We start from the raw sequence: 22,220 nt of genomic DNA on the forward strand, positions 1-22,220 counted from the left end.
CGATATAAACCGGTTCCATTTCTCAGATTTGGATTTCTATCGTTTTCTATACGTCTTATAAATGTTTCGATTGATTTCATTTTGCACTGCATTCTTGAACAATTTCATTGATCAACAATCAACACCAGAATACTGTAGATTTTATAAACATAAAAAAACCTTTCGCACTCTTTCAAAACTTTGTTTATAGACTTTTCTACCTAGAGCCACTGCATTCATACACAGTGCGTTTCCAGAGATATTTTTTGCCACGTACTATCTGGATTTGGAATGAATTCCACTCCACGGTGTTTCCCGAGCGCTAGGTACTCCTTCCAACCAGGCTTGTGGAGAGTGCTTGACGGTACGCAACAGCTGCTTGGTTCTGCCCCTGGCATTCCTGAAGTCCATGGGCTATGGTAATTACTCACCATCAGATGGGCTGTATGCTCGGCTGCCTACAAGGGCAAAAAAAAAATTAGCACTCCATTTGATGTCAACTTTTTTTTAAACAGCCCACCGACCCACATTGCTGGATATTGACCTCCTCTAAGGTAATTTGCCTCCCCTGTGGTAATAACCGATCCTGCGCAGCTTGCATCCAGCGGATTCCCACGACCTTTAGCAGATACTACCTACGTTGCGCTCTCTCGTGCGCGGTCGTCACTCCAACACTTTTTTATCCCCAGCGGCCATCTGTTCTAAGAGAAACGTGCCCTGCCCACGGAAACTTTAGCCTTGCAATCATTTGGGATATATCAATTACTTTGGTTCTTCTGCGAATCTCCTCATTCCTGACTCGTTTTCGCAGAGAAACTCCGAGTATGGCCATCTACATTGCTCATTTAGTGACTTTGAGCCCTTTCTCTATAGCCCCATCGTCAGCGACCAGGTGTCACTGCTGTATATCATCAATGGCAACACACGTTGGGCAAAGACTTTCGTCTTAAAACACTGCGCTTTTCGGTCTGAAAAGGTTTTGCGCAGTTTCCCGAACGGTGCTCATCATAGTTAGATTACATTAGTAATCTATTTTCCGTAATCCATTAGGTAGGACCTCTTCCTGGGGGACCGACTCTTGAGGCTTTACAACTCCTGCCTCGAGTCGGGACGGTTTCCTTCATCGTGGAGGACGGGCAGACTCGTGCTGTTGAGATAGGAGGGGCGCCCGGCGGATACTGCCGCTGGGTACCGTCCCATCGTGTTGCTGGATGAGGTGGGCAAGCTGCTGGAACGCATTCTGGCAGCCCGCATCATCCAGCATCTAGTCATGGTGGGACCCGATCTGTCGGCGGAGCAGTATGGCTTCCGAGAGGGCCGCTCAACGGTAGACGCGATCCTTCGCGTGCGGTCCCTCTCGGATGAGGCCGTCTCCGGGGGTGGGGTGGCTTTGGCGGTGTCACTCGATATCGCCAATGCGTTCAACACCCTGCCCTGGTCCGTGATAGGGGGGGCGCTGGAACGACACGGAGTGCCCCCCTACCTTCGCCGGCTGGTGGGTTCCTACTTGGAAGACAGATCGGTCACGTGTACCGGACACGGTGGGATCGTGCACCGGTTCCCGGTCGTGCGCGGTGTTTCACAGGGGTCGGTGCTCGGCCCTCTTTTGTGGAATATCGGGTATGACTGGGTGCTGAGGGGTGCCCTCCTCCCGGGCCTGAGTGTAATCTGTTACGCAGACGACACGTTGGTCGTGGCCCGGGGGGGGAGTTTTGCTGAGTCTGCCCGTCTTGCTACGGCTGGGGTGGCGCATGTCGTCGGCAAAATCAGGAGATTGGGCCTCGACGTGGCGCTCAGTAAATCCGAGGCCATGTGGTTCCACAGGCCCCGGAGAGTGCCACCTGTCGATGCCCATATCGTGGTTGGAGGCGTCCGTATCGGGGTCGGGGTGCAGTTGAAGTACCTCGGCCTCATTCTGGACAGTCGTTGGACCTTCCGTGCTCACTTTCAGAATCTGGTCCCTCGTTTGTTGGGGGTGGCCGGCGCGTTAAGCCGGCTCCTTCCCAATGTCGGGGGGCCTGACGAGGTGACGCGCCGTCTCTATACAGGGGTGGTGCGATCAATGGCCCTATACGGGGCGCCCGTGTGGGGCCAGTCCCTGGCCGTGGGGGTAGCGAAGCTGCTGCAACGGCCGCAACGCACCATCGCGGTCAGGGTCATCCGTGGTTATCGCACCATCTCTTTCGAGGCGGCGTGTGTACTGGCTGGGACGCCGCCTTGGGTCCTGGAGGCGGAGGCGCTCGCTGCTGACTATCAGTGGCGGGCTGACCTTCGTATCCGGGGCGTGGCACGTCCCAGCCCCAGTGTGGTCAGAGCGCGGAGGGCCCAATCTCGGCGGTCCGTGCTGGAGGCATGGTCCAGACGGCTGGCCGATCCTTCGGCTGGTCGTAGGACCGTCGAGGCGATTCGCCCGGTTCTTGTGAATTGGGTGAATCGTGACAGAGGACGCCTCACTTTCCGGCTCACGCAGGTGCTCACTGGGCATGGTTGCTTCGGTGAGTTCCTGCACCGGATCGGAGCCGAGCCGACGGCAGAGTGCCACCATTGTGGTTGCGGCTTGGACACGGCGGAGCACACGCTCGTCGCCTGCCCCGCATGGGAGGAGTGGCGCCGTGTCCTCGTCGCAAAAATAGGAAACGACTTGTCGTTGCCGAGTGTTGTGGCATCGATGCTCGGCGACGACGAGTCGTGGAAGGCGATGCTCGACTTCTGCGAGTGCACCATCTCGCAGAAGGAGGCGGCGGGGCGCGTGAGAGACACGCAAGCCCGCCGCCGTCGAGCGGGGGCCAGGGAGGCGGATCTCGCCCAAGCCCTGGCCCTCTAAGTGTTTCGGGTCCCCTTCATATGTCGGTCTGGGGACAGGCGAAGGGGGCCTAAGAAGACGACGTGCAAGCTGCTCTGCACGCGTTTTACGCAAGAGCATCCGGGTGATGGAAGGCCGGCTATCCTCGACCCACGCTGGTTCTGACCCAGCGGGGTATTCTGTAGGATAGACCATTCTAACCGGCGCCATCTAGGCGGGCTCCGGATAGCCTGCCGACCGAGAGGGCTGGTGGTCGTGGCGCCGACGACCGCCGGTCCGGCGTCCCGAGGGGGAGGGTGATGGGAGAGATGTGCTCCGCACTAAACGCTTCACTTTCCCCCCTTTGCCTTTGCATGGGTTCTGTCCCATGCGAGGTTCGGACGCGGGTTGTTGAGCGACAGGAGGTTTTAGTCAGTTCGACTCCGACATGCCCCGCCTTCCATCCCCAGGGGAGTGCGGAAGTCCGGCGATTTCCTCCTGACCAAAAAAAAAAAAAAAGGTAGGACCTCTTGTGAGTCCGCATGGGTAGGTACCACCGCCCTGTCTATTTCTACCGCGAAGCAGTAATACGTTTCGGTTTGAAGGGTGGGGTAGCCGTTGTGACTATACTGAGACCTTAGAACTTATATCTCAAGGTGTGTGACGCACTTACGTTGTAGATGTCTATGGGCTCCAGTAACCACTTAACACCAGGTGGGCTGTGAGCTCGTCTACACATCTAAGCAATAAAAAAATAAAAAAAACCTATACTTGAGATATTAGAACTTATATCTCAAGGTAGGTGGCGCATTTACCTCGTAGATGTCTATGGGCTCCAGTAACCACTTAACACCAGGTGGGCTGTGAGCTCGTCCACCCAACTAAGCAATAAAAAAACAAAAAATAAAAAAAATCGGCGATTGACCTCTTTCTCGAAGTTGGACTAACCTAGTTGGACAATTTGTCCCAGGTAGACAAATAGGTATGTAGATGTCGAAGTTACACACTTAACTGGGTTAATAAAATTATCAGTCTCAGTAAGATAATAAAAAATGTACCTTCCAAAAAACAATAGCTTATAAATTGGAGCAAAACACGGACGGCATTCGATAAGATGGAGACCCTTATCGATATCTTCTAAATGTCTGTATTTCGTATCCCGTAAATCTTCTAAAATAAGCCTTATGTAGAGGTCATTGTCCTGTTCCCACAGCGTTTTGTCTAATATGTTTTTTTTTTTTTATTCAAATAAATTGAAAAGCTTGAATAAAATGAAAAAATAAGTTGAAGTAAACACGGGGTTCGTTCCATTAGAAGCTTTTTAATTTTAAAGTGTAATCAAAGAAATTGAACACTTTCAAAATATTGTTTATTTAACTTTGTGCATAAAAGTACAGTGGCGGACTTAACGTTTAAGGCAGCATGACCAATCAACCAAGGGTAGTATAGAGAGCCCTGTGGTAGGTTCGTCCCTTTTTGAGAGGAAGAGATAATAATAATAATAAAATATTATAATATATATGTATACAAACACGTCATACAAAGTAAACATACATACACATAACATACAACGCCGTACATCTTGTTACGCCGGTAAGAGTAATGCCATCTATCGCCGAATAGTCGAACGAATATCGAAGAATCTAGTAGCATCTAGAACGCTCGAGAAGTACAACGCCATCTATTGTCAGATAGTGGAAACACACAATAATCGACTTTTGTGGAATATTCTCGACGATTCTAAGCAAAACACAACCATATCTCAGGCTGTTTAAAAATTTTAATGTAATAATTTTACAGTATTTAGTAGTAAGAAAATAGTGAGTTTGGATACGTTAGTATTTATTTGAAGAAATCTGGTATAATTCATTGCTAACTACTTGGACACACTTGTTGTTCAATCAAAATATGAACAATAGAATTTTGTTGTAAAATGGTAATGGTAACACATAAGTTCTAAGTTTTTTTTATTACCTTAGCAGTCAGACGAGCATACGGCCCGCCTAATGGTTAGTGGTCACGGTGGAATAAACGCGAATGCTCATTTTACAAGCCTGTATTTTATTTACACACTTGCCATTGTAGGATTGATCCATAGACCCTTGACTACTGCAGGAAATATTCAGCGTTTCATGAAACTACAAATTGAATTCCTTGTTCGTTTAATTTGACGTTTATGCTACTATAGAGAAAAAAATGTTCTACACTCCAACATTATCCGGTCCACGGCCTGTATTTTCTACGCCGGTTAATAACATCAACCCTATTAAGTTGTATTAACCTACCGGATAATCGTAGGGATATGTCCAGGTAGACGCCACGAACATTATCCGGCGGGGGCCGGCCTTTATTTTTCAGACAGATTGTTGGAACTTTGCGTTGTTTTGTTACACGTAAATGTTTTGTTCGCTTACTGAAATATTCATCTATTATATATTTACAACAACAGATGTATATCGTACAAATCTTATTTAGCAACCAGCGAACAATTATATCATGTTTTTTATTTTATTTTTTAATGCTTAGATGGGTGAACTATTTTTTTTTTTTTTTTTTTTTTTATTGCCCTTGTAGGCAGACGAGCATACGGCCCACCTGATGGTGAGTGGTTACCGTTGCCCATGGACTTCAGCAATGCCAGGGGCAGAGCCAAGCCGCTGCCTACCGCTTAATACTCTCCACAAGCCTCGTTTGAAGAAGGACATGTCATAGCGCTCGGGAAACACCGTGGAGGGGAGCTCATTCCATAGCCGGATGGTACGTGGCAAAAAAGATCTCTGGAAACGCACTGTGGATGACCGCAGTGGCTCCAGGTAGTACGGATGAACTCTACTCCGATGGCGGGCGGTGCGATGGTAAAAACGAGATGCCGGTATCATCTCGAACAATTCCTCAGAGCACTCCCCATGGAACATACGGTATAAAATACAGAGAGAACCGAAGTCCCTCCGCAGACCCAGAGGTTCCAAACTAGCTCACAGCTCTCCTGGTTGTTAAGTGGTTACTGGAGCCCATAGGCATCTACAACGTAAATGCGCCACCCACCTTGAGATATAAGTTCTAAGATCTCAATTTTTACAGTACAACCTCTGCCTCGCCTTTCAAACCGAAATGCGTGACTGCTTCACGGCAAAAATAGGCAGGGCGGTAGTACCTACCCGTGCGGACTCACAAGAGGTCCTACCACCAGTAATTACGCTTTAAATTATATTGTGTTCGTGCTTTCCAATTGCCTATTTACTATAAGTAATAAAATCTTTAATAATATAGCAAATTCAACAAAAAAAAAACTCCTAAGATTTACAAAAACGGAAACCGACTCGATTAAACTTTGCAAGAACTTGTCTCATAAGTATAAGATTCCGAGAGACGCCCGGGTGTAATGCTAAGACAAACGTTTGTAACACTAAACAAACGAAATAAAACAATTAGACGAGGTATTGTAAAGGCTCTCATACTCGGCAAGTAAACGCGGCCATCATAAAATTATGCAACACTCATAAAACAAGAAGGAAGAGAGACTCATATACACATATGCTGGTAACGCAAATTAGAGACTATAGCGGAATCATATCTTAACTTTTCTTGGTATTGTTACGCGCTGAGGTTCGGGAGAAATAAAACATCCACCGAAATACAAATTACAACTCTATTTAACACTTACAGAACATTTTACACTTCGTAATTCGGTTCATAATTTATTACTGGTGGTAGGACCTCTTGTGAGTCCGCGCGGGTGGGTACCACTACCCTGCCTATTTTAGCCGTGAAGCAGTAATGCGTTTCGGTTTGAAGGGTGGTGTAGCCATTGTAACTGTACTTGAGACCTTAGAGCTTATATCTCAAGGTGGGTGGCGCAGTTACGTCGTAAATGTCTATGGGCTCCAGTAACCACTTAACACCAGGTGGGCTGAATGCTCGTCCACTCATCTAGCAATAAAAAAATCACTTCTTCCGCTTCGCTTCAGGTGATCCGTTCGCTGTTTCGCTTTGAGTATATCCAATTGCTAGCAGCCTTCATGTCATCTCTTCAAGGCTTTTATAGTCGATACGACATCTCTACAGTTATCGAGAACATTCTCGGCAAGACCAGTCGTTTCGATATGTGTTTCCGCTCTTTGATAATAGATGGCGTTACTCTTACCGGCGTAACAATATTACAAATGTGCTGATGAATATTGTGTAGATCGATAGAAACCTGTACCGTCAATAGACGTCTCTTCAAAATGTTTATTGTTTAGAGCGTAAAAATGAATACTAAATAGAACAACTTAAACATAAACAACCACATTTACATTTTATTAAATAGGGATATCTTTCAGGTGCTTATTTATTTTTAATTTAGTAATGATGATGATGAGTGAATGAGCTCACAGGCCACTTAGTGTTACGTGATTACCGAAGGCTATAGACATCCACAACGTAAATGTAGCCACCCATCTTGAGGTATAAGTTTTACAGTACAGGACAGGACAGTTACAGGACTATTCTATCCTTAAAACCGAAACGCATTTTTTTAATGCTTAGATGGGTGGACGAGCTCACAGTCCACCTGGTATTAAGTGGCTACTGGAGCCCATAGACATCTACAACGTAGACGCGCCACCCACCTTTAGATACAAGTTCTAAGGTCTCAGTATAGTTACAACGGCTGCCCCACCCTTCAAACCGAAACGCATTACTGCTTCACGGCAGAAATAGGCAGGGCGGTGGTACCTATCCGCGCGGACTCACAAGTGGAACTACCACCAGTAATTACGCAAATTATAATTTTGCGGGTTTGATTTTTATTACACCGTTCGTGTTATCCTTTAGTCCACGACCACTCTAACAGTACCTATAAAATGTATTAGAAATACCACTAAAGACAGATGAGTGTCAACAGTGTGACATTGTCATCATCATCATCATCGTTAACAGCCCACAGTCGTCCACTGCTGGACATAGGCCTCTCCCAATCCACACCACTGAGCCCGGTCTGCAGCTCTCCTCATCCACTTCTTGCCGGCCACCGTGCGGAGGTCATCGCACCATCTAGCCACGGGGCGTCCCACGTTGCGTCTTCCGCTGCGCGATCTCCACTCGAGAACCACTCGTGACATTGTAGTACGTGGTAATAATAATTCTGTGAAATAATAATGCTTTTCAACAAAAACATATGGCCAGCAACAATCACCGCATAATGAGCGACATTGTATATCAAACTATGGCTTCATATTTCATGACGATTTTGAATCCTTTTTTATTTATTTATTTAATGTCGCTTTTTAACATCTAGGGTCATTCACGACCACAGCTTACAGTATCATTTTAAGTTACATTGACTTCAACATCATACTAAATTATACAAATCAATGATCTTTAAAAAAATAAGGGTCTGCGTATACCCATCCTGAGTCAGGCAGTCTGTTAAATTATCAGGCTGTTTACAAAATTGTCTTTCTATGTCATATGCTTTACATTCAACTACTTTACTTTACTTTTTTTTTATTGCCCTTGTAGGCAGACGAGCATACGGGCCACCTGATGGTGAGTGGTTACCGTCGCCCATGGACTTCAGCAATGCCAGGGGCAGAGCCAAGCCGCTGCCTAAAAAGTGTACCACAGTTTGATCCAAACCACACTTACATTTGTTTTTATCTGTTTCATTCTCAACTTGCAATATTAATTTTAATCCAAAAAATATAATTAAGTAACCAATGAAGAAAGTTCCAGAAAAAAAGGCCAAACGAACAAAATTAATCAGACATCCAATTCCACAAAACGCTATCTTGTACCAAACAACGAATGAGTTGCGAGTTGACTGTTATACGCGAGTTACAGCCCCCGCTATTGGGTTTTTCTGTTTGCATTGTGGCGGCAGAGAGATTTATGACCTTTGTTGTGTTATAGTATTTTATTGTACAACGTGTGTAGACGTCCCAACATGACGATAAACGTTCGAGGTCAGTCGTGTCGTTGCGGGTCATAGAGTCATTTAGGGTCATGTTTGCCATGTCTGAATCACGATGCTTGTTGTTCTGAGAGGTATTCATTTCTTGGCAACCCTAGTTGGCCAATACTTACAATTTATTATCTTATACCTTTAAACGAGCAATTCTTGTATATATGTATATATATAATCTGAATCTCGGAAACGGCTCCAACGATTTTCATAAAATTTAGTATACAGGAGATTTCGGGGGCGATACATCGATCTAGCTACGATTTATTTTCAGAAAATGTTGTTTTATTGGTGTTTTCAATAATCAACTCTTCCCGACATCTATTGGCGAATAATAATACTATTTTTCTTAATTGAGGGCAAATAACCGCTTTAAAGACATAACAAGATCACGTTATAAAAAAAAAAACGGGGGAAACCCGGTCATCATCTAGTAGTTTATAATACTACCAGACAAGAGGTTTTTATTATTACTATTAGCTGGTTATCATTGCTTGCTCGGCCTTGAAGAAGCCAATCTTAGTTACATTTCACACACATACACACACACACATGTACGTACTATATTCTTACAGATCGTTCTTCCTGGTTAACTTTCTTTACCTGGTGACCTAGCACTGAACCACTGACTTTTGTAACACAGGTTTTCCTAGCATAAAAGTCAGGGAATATTGTTAATGTATACCTCATAAAAAAGCCATGTATATTATTATACTAGTGTTAAGTATTTTTGTACGTTGTTGTATTTTAAGAGGCTTGAATAAATATTATTATTATTATTATAATAATCTGCAATTATCTCAACAACGTGAGTGGAGTTTTCAACGAGACTAAAGAGTCTGAGAACAGGCGATTTTTGCATTTTCCCATACCGGTGCACTTTTAAGACTACTTAACAGCTTCAGCAACCATTACTGTTGGTTAAAACTTGAATAAGTACTAAAAAGATCATAATAATGACAAGGAAGATGATAATGACATGTATAATAAATACCAAAGTACACATTGTCCAATAATAAGGCACTTACATACTACGTATTATTATTATATTTCGAAGTCGTCGTGGCCTAAAGGATAAGACATCCGGTGCATTCGTATCGAGCGATGCACTGGTGTTCGAATCTCGCTGGCGGGTACCAATTTTTCTAATGAAATACGTACTCAACAAATGTTCACGATTGACTTCCACGGTGAAGGAATAACATCGTGTAATAAAAATCAAACCCGCAAAATTATAATTTCATAATTACTGGTGGTAGGACCTCTTGTGAGTCCGCACGGGTAGGTACCACCGCCCCGTCTATTTCTGCCGTGAAGCAGTAATGCGTTTCGGTTTGAAGGGTGGGGCAGCCGTGGTGATTATACTGAGACCTTAGAAATATATCTCAAGATGTGTGGCGCATTTACGTTGTAGACGTCTATGGGCTCCGGTAACCACTTAGCACCAGGTGGGCTGTGAGCTCGTCCACACATCTAAGCAATAAAAAAAAAAGATTAATTGTGGTTCCAGATTATTATACTACAATCATCACAACTCCTATACAAAATAAATTCATATTCTCTAATACAAGGTAGGTACATCGAAATTTAACTCATTAGTTTATGCAAACGGAACTATTTAACCAATTGTAAACCGTAGGTGTGTGGTCTCGGTTGTTTCGCGCAGTATTGCGGCTAGCAAGTTGACACAATACTCGGTAGAGCAGGATTGCGGTGTAGCGATACATGTAGAGTTGGTAGAGCTTGAATTATTTGCATAGGTTTAAATATTAATAACCTAAGGTAGCTGATACGTGCTACATATCCAAAAGCATTGACGATATGAATAGAAATACTAATTTTGGAAATTAAATTTTTAATGAGATTCTAATGTTTCGGGCCAGATGCGTGTGATTTATCTAGTCATTATTATTATATTGTAAGTTATAATACCCAACCTTAGAGAATTATAACTTTCTAATCGTCTACAGTACTGAATCCTAAAATATCCATTTTTCTCCAGCACCATTTTCAAATTGTCTTAAAGGCTTCAAGAAATCAAAAAGAAAAGATGGAAGAGATTGAACGAAGAATATTTAGGAATAAATATAAAGAATTATTACTATATTATGTATATTGGAAAACGTGTTCTTTTACCCTTAAAATGCTCCAAAGCCAAAGTAAAATCCTTTGAATATCCGTTTCATTTTAATGCCCCAGTAAAGATTGATACCTTATCTCGAAATTTGGGAGCATCATAACTCAAAACGCCGTAAAACGCGAAGCCCAATCATTAAGAGAGATTCGGGAGCTTCCGTTTTCCTAACAACAATTTATCAAAACTTTTTTAATCGCCCGCTTACAAAGTAAAATTCATTTGACGTTTCTGCGAATAATATTTATTTACCCGGGTCCGTTTGTCATTAAATTAAAACCGTCTATTTAGACTGTGGCTTTGCCCCGTGACGATACGTATACAACAATTTTCGCAAATTTGGTTCAAGCGACATTGCTAAAAGACAACGTCGAATTGGACTAAATACTTCTTTACTGGTGGTAGGACTTCTTGTGAGTCCGCACGGGTAGGTACCACCACCCTGCCTTTTTCTACCGTGAAGCAGTAATGCGTTTCGGTTTGAAGGATGGGGCAGCCGTTGTAACTATACTGAAATCTTAGAACTTATATCTCAAGGTGGGTGGCGCATTTACGTTGTAGATGTCTATAGCCTCCAGAAACCACTTAACACCAGGTGGGCTGTGAGCTCGTCCGCCCATGTAAGTAATAAAAAAAACTTCATTATTGTAATCAGCAAATTTCACCAAAAAAGCATGTGTGCCATTCACACATGATAGAATTGAAACCTTTCAAAATTTTAGCTTCAAAATAATGAGACGAATGTAAAATTTCGTGAAGACGATAATTATAGGTTTTAGTAATGATCATAGCGATACAAAGTTTGATAATTATTTTACCTTTTATTACATAGATTTATTCAGAATGTAAGTACTAATATTAGGTACGAAGAGAAACACGAATATAAGTCACACTGTATAACGCTTCCTATCTCATTTTCTCCCACGTTAAATCTAATGATTTTATATGTCTGTCTCTTTTTACTGTCGCTTTTTCGTTTCATCGACTTTCGAATCACAACGATGCTAAAGAAGTCTTCACATCAAAAACAATATACGTGTGAAACATGAAAGAAGAAAGAAGCCTTGACGTTCAGTATATTGATGTAACCAATTAACTTTATCTAGACCAAAATAGATTTTATAAGCCAACACGATAGTCTTCTTGGCGTAAAGCCGCCTACACTTCGTGTAACATCAAAGCGACCCGAGAGCCTGTATTATCTTTTTAGATATCAAAGGGACACCGCTAGCACACGTCACTCGCACTTATGTTGAGGAAAACCGGCTAAAATGATTGCTATTTTGTCGTAAGACTCTGTTTACAGATTCGTAATAAGATTAGGAAAGTAGTTGTAGGTTATTATGCTAAACTGAAGCGTCAGTGCTTTAATAAGCAAGGTAAGGTCGTATGAATTGAGAGATAAATTGAATTGCAGTACCGATTTTTCTTAGTAAATTATAGGCACGCAGACCGTGGTCATGAACGACTTTCACGACAAAAGAATAATGTTGCGTGAAAATTCACAATGAATTACTAGTTGTAGTAAATACACTCGCGAGCAAAAGTTTGGAATCACTTACTTGAAATTGATTCCGCACGATCTTGTGTACTAAATATTTTTTTGATAATCATAAAAATGAGATCATTTTAAAGGTTGAACTCTTAACTTTAAACTGATACCAAATTCATTCAAATCGAGCCAGTAGTTAAGGAGCTATTCCGGATTAAGTGAAGGAGGTAGGAAACAAAGGAAATATGGAAAAATAATGAATGCATAAAACAACAAAAATTAATAAATAAAAATTTTATTTAGCCTTAAAATTAAATGTCAGTACTTTGTGTTCCCTTCCCTTGCCCTAATAACTCCTCGAAGACGATTCTTCATAGACCTGATCAGCTTTTGAATTGATTCTTGTGGGATACCTTCCCACTTCTCAATCAACGCCGATTTCAGCTCATTCAGGCATGAAGGAGCAGAAGTTCTGGAACGAACCCTATTCTTCAGTTCATCCCACACGTGCTGAATAGTATTCAAGTCAGGGCTGAGCGCAGGCCAGTCCAATGTGGCGATATAGACTTCTTCGAAGTATTCAGTTGTTCCACGGGCAGTGTGACAACGAGCGTTATCGTGCTTAAGGAGGAAGCTATCACCGGCATATCCCGCATAGGGAACGACATGTTCCAGCAGAATATTGGAAATGTACCCGTCCGAAGTTGACCGCCTCCTCGTCCCCCGCCAGGCACGAAAACAAGCTCGGTTTTACCGTCGAAGGAAATGCCGGCCCACATCATACAAGAGCCGACCCCATAAGCCACTGTTTCAGCGAAACAGCACTGCGCAAATCGCTCCCCAGGCCGCCTGTAGACCCAACCTCTTCGGTCGCTACCATGCAAACACATCCTGCTCTCGTCGGAGAACAGGATTTGCCTCCATTGCTCAACCTCTCAATTAAGATTGGTACGAGCAAATTGAAGGCGTGCTTGTCGATGAGCTACCGTGAGTTTCGGGCCTGTGACAGGCCTTTTTGGAGTCAGATTCGCTTGCTTGAGTCGTCGACGAACTGTCTACTTGCTAGCTGCTACCCTACGAACATCTCGGAGCTCCTGTTGGACGTCGACACCAGGTTAATGCCGATTTCGGAGAGAGGTTAACACGATAAAACGGTCATTCCTCTCCGATGTGCCCCGGCGCCGTCCAGATCTTGGTCTCGGGATAAAGCTACCAGTCTCTTGAAAGCGCTTGCAAACTTTTCAAACACAGGAATGGCTTATTTGGAGCCGACGAGCGACAATCCGCTGGCTGAGCTCTTCTTGCAATAGGGCTACGATTTGTGCTACTTCTGTAGGTGTTGTCCCAATTGTCGTACAAGGTAAAGGGTCAAAAGTAGCCGAGATATGTACCAGTCAACGTGTGAAAATCGACTGATAAAGAAAATCCGATAACAGGTGCTTTTATAGGGGTCAGTAGGCCGCAACTCGCGACGTATCAAGCAATTGAAACACGTCTTTTTCGTTATTCCTTCACTTAATCCAAGATAACTTCTTAAATATTGGCTTGATTTTAATGAATTTGGTATCAGTTTAAAGTTAGGAATTCAACCTTTAAAATGATCTCATTTTTATGATTATCAAAAAAATATTTAGTACACAACATCGCGCGGAATCAATTTCAAGTAAGTGATTCCAAACTTTTGCTCGCGAGTGTAGTTTATAAACACTATTTGGAGGGATTATGAGCAGGCACAAGCGAACAGGACCCTGATGCCAACTTCGGTTCGCTCACAATAACACTAATAAGCGTCTCATATTTTTGGAACGAAGTTCCTTATGGGACAATGCGGAGGGGTACCCTAACCGGGAAAAAACGTCCGTAACGTAAGCTTTTTATTAGTAATGCACACAGTGTACGACTTAACTTTGTAGTAACGTACAAATTAATAATGCACACAGTGTACAACTTAACTTTGTAATAACGTACAAAAAAAAAACTTCAGAGGTGTCAAGGGACACCCGGATGGAACGAAGTTCCTTTCGATTAATTAGTGAAGGAATTGTAATTTTTTTTTTAAGATATAATAATAAATTACGTCATTATGAAGAAGAAAAAGACAATACTATGAACTAAATTACTATTGTTGAAACGCTATCTCGAGAAACTGTACTCATTACGCGGACCAATCGGATACGAGCAATGTCACGCGATAAGCGCCTACACGTTGATTGGTCAGAATGACGGATCTAAAAAGTGTCGTGACAACTTTTCGTAAGAATTTTTTCCGTCTAGCCCCCTTTCACAACGCGCGATAAGGAACTTCGTTCCAATTACATATTTTTTTTATCATTCATTGACCACGATCTCAAAGCGTTCGTTTGCGCAATACACTAAATCTTATGCAAACAACCGTGAATGAAGTGTACCACAATAAGTTCGCACGTTACTGAATGACCGTGGGTTGTTGCGAAACCTCCAGTATTATTTTCTTTATACCTCGAATAGAACTTTAAATTAATGTTTTTATAATAAGGAACTTCGTTCTTATCCGGTGTCCCACGGCACCACACATATTTTATTTTTATTGTTTAAACTCAATCTATCAATAAAACTCAGAGGTTGTAGTACAGTAACAAGAATTACCACTACATCAACGAAGCCTTCCATTAGAGAGAGAGTATTCTTTATTGTACACCAAAAAACAGATAAACAGTGCGATACATTAAACACAAAAAGTACAATTGGCGGTCTTATCGCTAAGAGCGATCTCTTCCAGACAACCATCAGGTGGACAAGAATAATTTGGAAACGAACTACGCGCGGTGTACCAATCCAGTGAAATACATATGCATATATATACACATACATACATACATATATCCGTAAATATACATACAATTAATACACAATGTATTATAATATAATAATTATTATTAACTTTAACTTTAAAAAAAATGGCAATGGGCTGGACATGTTGAACGCCTTCAGGACCAGAGATGGAAAAAAAGGTAATAACATGGACGGGTCCACTAGGAAAAAGAAAGAGGGGAAGACCATATACTAGACGGGAAGATGATATAAAGAAATTAGCAACTACAAATTGGATTAAAATTGCGCAATCCAGAGACGATTGGCTATCCTTGGAGGAGGCCTTTACCCGAGGAGGGGTTCTTGCAAGTGGGAAATAATACCTAATATTATACAACAGATACAGTATTTCATTTTATTAGTTAGGAATTGCATTGATTTTTTGTTTTTGTCACTTTTTATGTCACTTGTACGAAATAAAAGGCTTTTTATTTTATTATTATTTATTTATTTATAATAATTATAAAAAAAAGGGAAAAAATAATTTTTTTTAAATATGTGGCTTCTTTACACATAAATAAGAATAAGCAATTTACTTATAAAATATACTTAAAATACGAATGAAACATATAACTAGTCAGGTCATAAGTATTGTCACACAGTAAAAACTTTTCTTTTAGAATGCTGGCCACAAAAAAGTTTATTGAATTCGAATTTCGAATTGTACATAAAAATAAAAAATGTATACTTTTAGAATTTTACTCATTTTTAAATATGGAGTGGACGCTTAAAGAAGACCGTGTTGCAGTTATTGCGTTGCATCGTTGCGGTTACGCGCCAATTCAAATTTTTAACATACTGAAAAATTTGAATATAACCAAAAGATTCGTTTATCGTACCATCAAACGATACAATGAAGACTCTAGTGTAGATGACAGGTCAAGAAGTGGTCGCCCTCGGTCTGTTAGGACTCCAACAATGATAAAAGCTGTGAAGGCGCGAATTCAAAGAAATCCCAAACGTAAGCAGAAACTGTTGGCCCTTCAGATGGGGTTAAGCAGAACCACGGTGAAAAGGGTGTTAAATGAAGACTTAGGGCTTCGGGCATATCGAAGAAAAACAGGACATCGTTTGAATGCTCGTCTAATGGACCTGAGACTGAAAAGATGCCGCGCTTTGTTGAAGCGGTACGTGGGAAAAAAATATCGGGAAATTCTTTTTTCGGATGAAAATTTTTTTACCGTAGAAGAGAGTTACAACAAACAAAATGATAAGGTGTACGCACACAGTAGTGAAGAAGCGAGTAACCGTATTCCGCGTGTCCAACGAGGTCATTTTCCATCCTCGCTCATGGTATGGTTGGGAGTTTCTTATTGGGGCTTAACAGAGGTACATTTTTGTGAGAAAGGTGTAAAAACGAATGCAGTTGTGTATCAAAATACAGTCCTGACGAACCTTGTGGAACCTGTTTCTCATACCATGTTCAATAACAGGCACTGGATATTCCAACAAGATTCAGCGCCAGCTCATAGAGCGAAGAGCATACAAGACTGGCTGGCGGCGCGTGAAATCGACTTCATCCGGCACGAAGACTGGCCCTCCTCCAGTCCAGATTTGAATCCGTTAGATTACAAGATATGGCAACACTTGGAGGAAAAGGCGTGCTCAAAGCCTCATCCCAATTTGGAGTCACTCAAGACATCCTTGATTAAGGCAGCCGCCGATATTGACATGGACCTCGTTCGTGCTGCGATAGACGACTGGCCGCGCAGATTGAAGGCCTGTATTCAAAATCACGGAGGTCATTTTGAATAAACTTTAGTGTCATAAGAATCTATGTTTTGTTAAGTTCATTTTGGTATATGAATAGTTACATAATGAATAAACTTGTTTCAATTATTTTACATTAAACATGTGACAGAATTTATGACCTGACTAGGTACAATTGAAGTAGATACCAATTTCGGAAATCTACCTTATCACATATTAAACTGGTTGACTAATATTTAAAAAATTACTTGTAGCAAAGGCAAAAATAATTCCGAAGCGTGATCAAACTCGAATGAGCAATAAAAATCTAGTAAGAACTGTGATTAAGCTTTACATTAAAACTTTGTTTATGACGCCTCAAATATTCAATCAGCATAGACATCGATGAAGACGTATTATGGCCACCAAACCTGAGTTTCAGGTTTGCGAGTTCGTCATTCAATCTCCTAAGGTTTTTTTATGTTGTTTTCAATGTGTTTTGTGTATTTAAATTATCAAACTATTGTGACTTAAAAAAATCTTATGTAAAATCTTATTTATAGGTATTTATTACAGATTAGCCCTTGTTATATTTCTTGATTTAAGTAACATAGTGATAGAGACAGAAAACAATTGTAGAGCATTTTTTTGCCACTTTTTGAACTCATTTGCAGTAGGAGAGCGCAATATAATCCAGCACTTTAATTATCCGCCCTGTTTCTGCTGGGAATCCGTCATGCGACTATGAATGACTCATCTATATACACAATAAAACAAAATAAATAATAAGCTGACGTGGTACTTCTTTTTACTTATTACCAAGATGGGTGGACGAGCTCACGGGTCACCTGATGTTAAGTAGTACTGTGCTAACGTATAGACATCACCAACGTAAATGCGGACATTAGGATAAGAGTTCTGTGTTTCGATCTTATCTTATCTACTCTTCGAACCGAAACGCATTACTGCTTGCTGCTAGCTACGAAAAAAAAACACTTCAAAATTAGAAAATCTTTATCTATATATTAATACGTGAAGCAAAAACTTTGTATACCTTTTTACGAAAATTGCCGGACGGAGGAGTATGAAATTTTTCACACTTATAGAGAATATAGAGAAGAAGTGCACAATGCTAATATTTTTTTTTATATAATGCATAAAAGATACATTAAATCATATAGAAAGAAAACATTACACACACTACATACCATGTATTTGATGCAGCGGTAGGCAGCGGCTTGGCTCTACCCCTGGCATTGCTGAAGTCCATGGGCGACGGTAACCACTCACCATCAGGTGGGCCGTATGCCCGTCTGCATACAAAGGCAATAAAAAAAGAAAAAAAAAAAAAAAAAACACGCATGCATACTATTTATTGTCAAACTTTTGTTCTTGACGTCTGTTGTCAAATTGAGAATAGATTAAATATTGTTTGCCTTTGTTAATATTTTTTATAGTGTAGTCTTGGCGAAATTTGTATAAAATACAATCATAATAGTGTACAAACTTACAATTCCAATTAATTATAGTCGAATTTCGACTACTGCGGGACCTCTAGTTTTTTTAAATGTCGCTTCCCAAATATGAAAAAATCTAGACACCACACAAACACATATCACTTCATGAAAGAATATCCTGTTCTATATGTTGATAAAAAACGATTAGATGGCACCAACTTTTGGTCTTTGTAAGTTTTTTTTTCTGACCCTCGTTCGCGGAAGTTGAACTTTTAGCTTCCGGCAAACTTTACGATAGTACAATTCAGTAAATCTCAGTAGTTTATTATGATTGGCAAAGGCTTTGTGAAAAAAATGTCCCGCGTCTGAAAAGGTTCATTGGTTTACTTATAAATGTAATGATGATGATGAGCTTAAATATTTTAACAGTGAACCTAACCTAATCTTTGGTATTCGTTTCTTCTGATGGCTTCTAGCGTGCTGCGATGTTCACATGGTGGTCAATGAGTACCGGTGACCACGTTCCGCCAATCACGAATATCACGACCAAAATCAAAAACGGGCCTTTGGCCTACGGTGATCACTTTCACCAACCACTAACTAACAAGTAAATTGAACATCAATAATGATCCCATATCTACGAAACTCAATGTTCGTATCGTGTAAAAAAATTTAATAAAAAACTGACTACGAGATTCTTGCAAAGTTTTTTTTTTAACAAGATTGTAAAACCCAACTTATCTCAAAAAGGAAACCCAATTATTTTCTTTGACTAAGCTCGATTTCGCTATAAAAAATCCAATCATGGATCCCATGAGCAGTCCACCGGCAGATAATGACGCAACTGCATGGGACCCTTGACAATCGTTCCAAGGACCCGAGTAACTAGTTTTCTTTATTTCACAAAGGGAAATGGAGAGATCTCCACAGAAAATTAAATGTTTAAAATGATTGGGATCTCTTTGTTCTTGTCTGCGTAAAAACATCCTTTTGTAGTGCCTTTTGTGGCATAAAGAAGCAGCATGCAACCTTTTTATTAGCTTGAATCTAGACTTATATCAGAATTAGGCTTTAAATTTCGACTACCTTCGAGATGTTTTAGGTACGGCAACTTACCTCAGAATCAGTATCGCAATCAGTGCCTCAGTTCCTCTCCAGTGATCGGTGCTAAGGTCTACGAGCTTTTCTAACATGCTTTTTTTTATTGCCCGTGTAGGCAGACGAGCAAACAGCCCACCTGATGGTGAGTGGTTACCGTCATGGACGTCAGTAGTGCCAGGGGCAGAGCCAAGCCCCTCACTACCTTTAAATACTCCCTACAAGCCTCGTTTGGACATGGATGGACATGGTTTCCATGGATGTGTCCTAGGGAAGATATATAGTGAGTGTTAGTCTCGCATTTGAAGGTCCATTGCATACTCAAATAATGGTTCTTCTCTTCCCCCTCCAATGGTGGAAGGAAACCATCACAATAGATTAGTCATGTGAGACCAAAAAAGGTATGTTGAATATACTTGATTTTTTTTCTTCCCCACTCGTTAATGAGATCTACAACGTGGCTCACATTTCGTAGCGAATATATACATAAATTTTTGCCCAAGTTCCGGGTACATTTTTAGACTGAGTTCATGTATAGATTTCTAATACTTCTTTCTGCTGTATATTTGCATAATAAAAAGGAAGTGTGATGTGAATCTTAAGTACGATTCTTTTACGTAAAAGGAATATTTTAATGATTTTTTATTTCGTATTTTTGTGTAGGCATTATCTTGTTGATGTTAGTCTTTTTCGTGGATAATATTCGTTATTTTTTATATACTTACTTATCGGTATATCTGTCGCGTTATGGTAATTACTTGTGGACTGTATTTTTTGTATGAAATGTTTATTGAACCTTTATATTACAAATTAACGACTTAATTTAAGAAAACTACAAAATTGATGTGTTGCTCTTGTCGGCTGGATTTGAAAGAGGTAGTAGTAGTAGTAGTAGTAGTTTTATTTTTCCAATTGGAAAAGTAAAGGTATCATACCATACAGTCTAATTTCTTATATAAATTTTTTTTTATGAAAAATGATATTATGAAATGAAATCCTATGAGATGAAATGAAATGAGATGATATGGGATGAAATATAATCTCAGTAAAATGGTGGTGTTTTAATGAGACTTTTCAGTGCACTTTTTGGAGGATCACGAGAAGTTACGTTCGGCGGCTTTGTTTAATTTTCCCACATTTGTGCACTTTGAAAGAGGGTTTTGGTGTCATGGCGGACATAGCTTGCTGTCATTTTTACGTTCAGAAACTGTACAATATCAATTAATTATTTAAGAGCCCCAGACTCAATGCTCAACTTGATAAAAATACAATGCAAATAATTTGTTATAGACAAATTGTCTAAAAGCTATTTTGTTTGTTAGTTTCCTATTAATTTCTAAACGTGTATAATTTTTTATGGAACGCGATACAGTTACTGTAGGCACTTCGGTAAAGGTTCTTGTTAAAGATTAAATCAAAGACGACACTCATTTAGTTTTCGCAAATATCGGACAGATTACATTTTATTTATACGTGATGATCATAGCGGAGCTCGGCTCTCATTAGTATTTTATATTTATACCAAAACAAATGATACAACTTGGGAATAAATATGGCTTTAAGCGATTAAATATAGTGCTCATTAGTAAGACATGATTGTCACAGAAAGTGTATAATCTATGGTCACAGATCTGGTGACAATCAATGTGACATTTCGTCGTTGTCAAACCAAAATCTGCTATGTGCACTTTTTGAGATTTTTACTTTCATTAACCATAATAATATTAAGCTGTAGTTTGTCTGTCTGTTATCGAACTAACCCCTGTATATATATGTTGTATGTTTTTTTTTTTTTTTTTATTGCCCTTGTAGGCAGACGAGCATACGGCCCACCTGATGGTGAGTGGTTACCGTCGCCCATGGACTTCAGCAATGCCAGGGGCAGAGCCAAGCCGCTGCCTACCGCTTAATACTCTCCACAAGCCTCGTTTGAAGAAGGACATGTCATAGCGCTCGGGAAACACCGTGGAGGGGAGCTCATTCCATAGCCGGATGGTACGTGGCAAAAAAGACCTCTGGAAACGCACTGTGGATGACCGCAGTGGCTCCAGGTAGTATGGATGAACTCTACTCCGGTGGCGGGCGGTGCGATGGTAAAAACGAGATGCCGGTATCATCTCGAACAATTCCTCAGAGCACTCTATGTATATTGTATGTATATTGTTTTAGGTAAATCAACAGAGATCCTGTCATCAAACATTCTTAGCTACTCACTTAATTCTTAGTGAATATCTGTGACCTTGCTCGTTCACGAAGCCCGCTATAGAAAGCAGAGTATTAAATACACTTGACATTGGCGAAATCTAAAAGGAAACGCCATAAACCTAAGAGATAGATAGATAGAGATTTTTACTTTTTGACCTGTTCGTATAGTTGACAGCTCTATCTACCCGTATAAAAAAAACTGTTAGGTGTCTATAGCTTTAATATTTATCTATACCTTTCATTTGATATAGTCCTTAAAAATTCACTTTCATATAAAATTTTAAACGTTAATGTTTTTAATCGTTAATTCAAAATAGAGTACATAGCAGATTTTGGTTTGACAGCGACGAGTTATCATTGTCACATGCCACAAACAACTTCTATTGCACGTACCGTATTTTATGAAGAAGTATTTACTGGTGGTAGGGCCTCTTGTGAGTCCGCACGGGTAGGTACCACCACCCCGCCTATTTCTGCCGTGAAGCAGTAATGCGTTTCGGTTTGAAGGGTGGGGCAGCCGTTGTGACTATACTGAGACCTTAGAACTATATCTCAAGGTGTGTGGCGCATTTACGTTGTAGATGTCTATG

At 40.8% G+C, this 22,220-nt stretch overlaps 1 long non-coding RNA gene across 1 annotated transcript; it reads right to left on the reverse strand.

Annotated features, from left to right (window-relative positions):
• Positions 1-18,226: 18,226 nt before the first annotated feature.
• LOC134198991 (uncharacterized) lies at positions 18,227-21,981 on the reverse strand. The gene is made up of 3 exons (XR_009973301.1): positions 21,866-21,981; positions 19,444-19,692; positions 18,227-18,692 (listed from the first exon to the last, which is right to left on the reverse strand). It is a non-coding gene; the product is annotated as an uncharacterized LOC134198991 (long non-coding RNA).
• Positions 21,982-22,220: the final 239 nt, after the last annotated feature.

The sequence above is a fragment of the Bombyx mori genome, chromosome 5, assembly GCF_030269925.1.
Source record: "Bombyx mori chromosome 5, ASM3026992v2".
NCBI classification, from domain to species: Eukaryota; Metazoa; Arthropoda; class Insecta; order Lepidoptera; family Bombycidae; genus Bombyx; species Bombyx mori.